General features: G+C 38.2%; 1 non-coding gene across 1 annotated transcript; it reads right to left on the reverse strand.

Annotated features, from left to right (window-relative positions):
- Window positions 1-3,473: 3,473 nt before the first annotated feature.
- LOC141604322 (small nucleolar RNA R71) lies at window positions 3,474-3,580 on the reverse strand. The gene has a single exon (XR_012526027.1). It is a non-coding gene; the product is annotated as a small nucleolar RNA R71 (small nucleolar RNA).
- Window positions 3,581-5,888: the final 2,308 nt, after the last annotated feature.

Raw genomic sequence — 5,888 nt, forward strand, 5'->3', positions numbered from 1 at the left:
GATATTTCTTCTTATTTTCGGTTTTTGTCACCTACCAAAAATAATGCGATTAAATCTTCTTATTTTTGTATTTTACAAAATGTATATAAAGTGTATTATTTATAAATTGTCATTCATTTATTTTATTCCGTATTGATAAGTCTACATACAACAGCTTGCAGTCGATTTATTAATACGGGTCAATAATAATTTATTATGACAATATTGTATAATATATACTTTAATTTTAAATATCGCACATTTATAATTAGCTAATTAAATATAACCGATTACATTTAATTACGAATTAACATCTTAATTCATTTAAGCTAACATTATATACATTAATTAAATATAACATATTATATTCAATTTACGAATTGGCAGTTAATTCGTCTCAGCTAATATTATTTAATCGGCATTAAATAATCGTCTCATCAACACGTTGACTAACTGTTTAGTCAATTACTTGGACTAACCTTTTAGTCAGGCATCAATGTGATTATATTTTCATACAATCACATCGCTCAAACACATCCTTTAGGTGTGACCTTTAGGGACCAGTTGATCACCATATCGGTATGATAATAACGTCAAACTTTCTAGCAAGCCAACCGTTATTAGGTAATCGTTAATCAACTCATAAAATACGAAGTATACCCTTGTGAACCTTTAAGAGATTTATAAATGTTATCACACTAATTTGTGGAGGACACAAGCTCCAACACTAAAAACCATCTCACTTAGTCAATAGGTGATGGTTCGTCCATTTGTCTATGGAATGACCCTTGGTCTTGTCTTGGACCCCTAAGAAACGCTATCTTTGGTCCCCATAGCCTAAACTCCTCCAATGCTAAGCTGTGCTCCATCATCTTTAATGGGCAGTGGTCCCTCGACTCTCTCGACTTCATCCTCCTTGATTTTATTACCAACACCATTCTTTCCATACCCCTCCCCTCCACTACTAGATCCGATATTCTTTCTACTTCTCTCGCCGCGAAAAACAAATTCTCCTTAGGAGTGATGTGACCATAATTAGCGCACATTTAGTCCCTGAATTAGCCTTGTTCCCATGCCTTTTAGTGCATATTTGGGTCATTTATTGTCTTTAGTTCTTTGTTTTGCATATTATTTGAGGTTTTGTGTCCTTAGTAGGAAAGGAGTGCAAACCTTGCATTTTCATGGCAAAATGAGACTAAATTGATTGAATCCAATGACCAAGCATCAAGGAGAGACAAGATTAGAAGGCCTTTGTACATATTATAGTAGTTGGGCAATGATGAGGAAAGATCCTTGCATCCCCAAGGAAATCTCCAAGGATTTTATGAAGAAAAGGGAAGAAAAGAAGAAGAAACACGGCTGAGCAGCAATCCGTGCGGATTGACCTGAAGACGCCCGTCCCCAGGACCACAATCCGTGCGTCTTCCATCAAAGACGCCCGGGCAGCAGCACCCAGAATACGCCCGTCTTCTCCCAATGACGCCCGGGCAGAGACTCCTGAATCCGGCCGTCCCGTGCCTATGACGCACGGATTCCAAGACAGCGCAAATTCGTTTCTTCAAGCTTCAAGAAAGATGCCCTTCCTTCGAAAAATACCGCGTTTCCCTAAGTAGGGACTTAATCGTCATTTAAGCCCTTAGTTAACCCTAATGCATCCACCTAATTTCCACTATAAATACCCCATTAGTCTAATTAGAAGAGCATGTTCTTCTTATCAATTCTTAGAGTAGTTAATATCAATCAAATCTCTCTTTAGTTTTGTAATCAACAATTAATCAAGTTTTAATACAAGTTTTATTTCCTTAATCTCTCTTTTGTTCATCCTTTATTTTGGGTAATTGAAGATTATTTGGGTTATTATTGGGAGATTGACAACCTCTCAATCAAGCATCAAGTACTTCTATTATTCTTTGCTTTATTATTGGAATCATTAGTAGGTATAATTCTCTTAATCCCTTTTTAATTATTGCTAATTACTTTATTTGTTCATCATGTTTCACTTTGTTGGTATGATTGACAACCTTGCTAGCATGTTCAACATGATAATGAGTGAGTAGTTCCATAGCTAGGGTTAATGGGTAATTAGGGGAAACCAACATGGGGAATGATTCATGCTTAAATTAATATGCTTTCATGGTTTATTTGCTTGCTTGTTTTGATCTCAACTCATGCACATGTTATGTTTGATGAAATGCTAAGCCTATGAATCCTTGCATTTACAACCATCACTTATCTTTTCAATGAGACTATGAGACTTGTAAGACATAAACCAACTTGAGTCTCATTAGACCATGCATGTTGTTGAGTAGGGAAGACTAAGTCGACTTGTAGGTGTTGTACAATCTAATCGATTCGGCTCCGGCACCCAAACTTTCCTAGGATTGTAAGATATAACCTAACTCAATCCATCACAACAATAATTGCTTGCTTATAATTTGAGAACATATTTGTATGATTAATTCCCATGAATCCCCTATGACCCCATGACACCCTAGTGCTTTTTATCAATTGTTTACAACCCTTTCAATTCATCTTGCTTATTTACTTTCATTGCTATTTAGTTTAGTGACCTTCTACATCAACCCAAATTGTGACACCCCTAAGACACCACTAGTCTCAATAGAAATCTCATCTCAATTCCCGTCCATTGGGATCCGACCTTTACTTGCCTCTTTACTAATTGTAGAGTTGTTTGTGAAGTTATCAATTGTGTTTTGGTCTAGGTGCTTCCAACGACAATTGTTCCAAAAAATAGAATATAGCTCCGAATACCGACCAAAAATGGCGCCGTTACCGGGGACGGTGTTATCTTGATTTTGATTTTCTTATATTGTTATTAGTTGTGTCTTTCTTTGCCTTGAGGAAGTAAAACTCCTCAAGGTTTGTTCTAATTGGTTTTGAGTTGTTTGATATTTTGCATGTCTAAAAGGTCACAAGGTGATTTGTTACCTTTTGATCGTGAAATTGAAAGAACTTTGACAACCAATAGAAGACTTGCTAGGAGAAATTTGAGAGGTATTAGTGAGGTTGTAGATATTCAACCAACTATTGAGTTCATCAACCCTTTTGCAAGAGAAGGTGAGGAGAACCCAACACAAAATACAACAAAAAATCAACCCACAATGCCTAAGTTTTCATCACATTCCGTACCCACCGAGGAGAACCTACCCAATGGTACTCCCACACCACAACATTTGACCGGAAATTTCATTGCCAAATCCGCATTTATCCAATTAGTCGAAAGGAGCCAATTTGGGGGGATGCCTAGTGAAGACCCTCACTCTCATATGGAGACCTTTTGTGACAATTGTGATGCGATTTCTCAAACCGGTGTAACTCAAGACCAAATTCGATGGGTCTTATTTCATTTTTCTCTAATTGGCACCGCGAAACAATGGTTGAAGGGCCTTGATAAGGCCACTCTCGGAATTGACTCTTGAAAAAAGTTGGCTCTAGCTTTCTACAAAAAATTCTACCCACCGGAAAAGACTAACATGCTAAGAATTCAAATTACGGGTTTTAAGCAAAGGAATGAAGAATCTTTGTATGAAGCTTGGGAGCGGTTCAAAGGAATTTGTCGCTCATGTCCTCACCATGGACTTAGCGAGTGGTTCTTGGTACAACAATTTTGGAACGGTCTATATGAAGATTCAAGGAACATTATCAACATGGGATCAAATGGAATGTTCACCGAAGTTGATGACAATCAAACTTGGAACAAAATTGAGGAAATGGCGGTCCATAACTCACAATATAGTAGACCTCGCAAGGCTACTAGAGGAGGAAAGCATGAAGTGGACTCTGTTACTCAATTGGGTGCTCAACTTAGTGCTCACATCGACACAATCAATTTGATGTTTGAAAAAGCTATGGCTAGACTTGAAGAAGCCTCAAAATCACCAAAGCATCATGTTAATGCCATGACGGCATCCTCATCAATCCCAAGTGGGATATGTGAGAATTGTGGAACTTTGGGACATGACTCAAGTGAATGTAGGGGAACAAATGAACAAGTGAATGCTTTCCAAGCATACAAGAGTGGTACCCCTTATTCTAACTATTACAATGAAAACACCAAATTCCATCCAAATCTCTCATACAAAAGCCAAAATGTTCAAAACCCTCAAACAACATACACCCCACCTCCCATGAGAAACCAAAATCAAAGACCCTTTTACAACCAAAACCAAGGTTACCAAAATCAAAATCCATACAATCAACAAAATGACCAAGGTTTTGATGTTCAAAAAGTGGTCCTCCAAATGCAAAAGAATCAACAAGAATTTTTCACTCAAATGCAAAAAGATAATCAAGCAAAGGAAACCACCATCAACAACATCCTAGATCACACCAAAATGTTGAAAACCCAATTAACTCAACTAGCATCTTCAAGCTCACAAAGACAAAAGGGGCAATTACCACCTCAAAGTAATCCCCCAAGACATGAAACGGTTAGTGCCATTCACTTGAGAAGTGGTACAAGGTATGAAGCACCGAAGAAGAAAGTTGAGGATGAAGTTGTGGAAGCTAGTGATAAGGAAGAAATTGTGCAAAACTCCGAAGATGGAGAATCATCAAAGGAAGAAATTTCAAAGAAAAATGAAGACAAGGTCAAGGAGAAGGAGCCCATTGTGATTAGACTTCCTTTTCCAAGTCGTCAAGCCAAGCCCAAATTTGATGACCAACTTGGAAAGTTTATGGAAATTGTGAAGAATTTAGAAGTCTCAATTCCTTTCACGGAATTAATCAATCACGTACCGGCCTATGCAAAATACATGAAAGACATCCTCACAAAGAAGAAGTCGATCCGGAAGCTTGAGACTATCGCCTTCACTAAGGTGAGTAGTGCAATACTTCAAGGAAGTTCACCCCCAAAACTCAAGGATCCGGGAAGCTTCTCAATACCGTGTACCATTGGCGACACCACGATCAACAAAGCCTTATGTGATCTAGGGGCTAGTGTGAGTGTTATGCCGTACTCGGCGAGTAAAAGGTTGGGGATGGGAGAGCTTAAATGCACCAATATCACACTCTAAATGGCCGATAGATCGACGAAGACACCATTAGGGATATGGGAAGATGTTCCCGTACGAATTGGGAAATTTCTCATCCCGGTGGACTTTGTCATTGTTGATATGGAAGAAGATTCCAACATTCCAATCATTCTAGGAAGACCTTTCTTACACACCGCGGGTGCGGTGATTGATGTGAAACATGGAGAGCTCACTCTAGAAGTGGGAGATCAGAGTATAACTTTCAATCTTGACAATACCATGAGAGCTCCCCGTTTATATGAACCATGTTTCATGATTGATCATTATAGCCAGAAGGATGATAGGAAGAAGTCGGAACTCCAATGGAAGAAGAAAATTGAAGATGCTCTATTCAAAGAGCAAGTGAATTGTAACAAAGAGAGCTTGCAAAGCTCACCAAAGTCAAGCAATGAAGAAGATGGCCTCATTGGCCAAAACAAGATAATGGGAGAGTTGTCTCTATCAACTCAAGAGATCTTTAGTGATCAAGTAGATGAAGTTTGTGGTCTTTGGGACGATGAGTTTGAAGGGATTTTCAATCCCTACATTGGCAATGCTATCGATCAAGACCGATAACAAGGCCAAAGATCTATTGAAGAACTTTATCACGACAATGAACAAGCTTTTGATTACTTTTTCAAGGTGTTGAGCAACATCAACAACACCTTGGACATGCCCCCTTGACATCTCATCAAGAATGAGAGTTTGGTGGAGTCCTCCCTAAACCACCATTTGTAAATATTTCTAACTCCCTAACTCGCATTTTAATTATTGAAATGCATTTTTGTTATTTTTGGATTTTTATACTTTGATCAAGATAATTATCATGTTTGAGAGAAGTGAGGGAGGGACTAATAATTTCAATTGATGTGTAGT

Source organism: Silene latifolia, chromosome 9, assembly GCF_048544455.1.
Source record: "Silene latifolia isolate original U9 population chromosome 9, ASM4854445v1, whole genome shotgun sequence".
NCBI classification, from domain to species: domain Eukaryota; kingdom Viridiplantae; phylum Streptophyta; class Magnoliopsida; order Caryophyllales; family Caryophyllaceae; genus Silene; species Silene latifolia.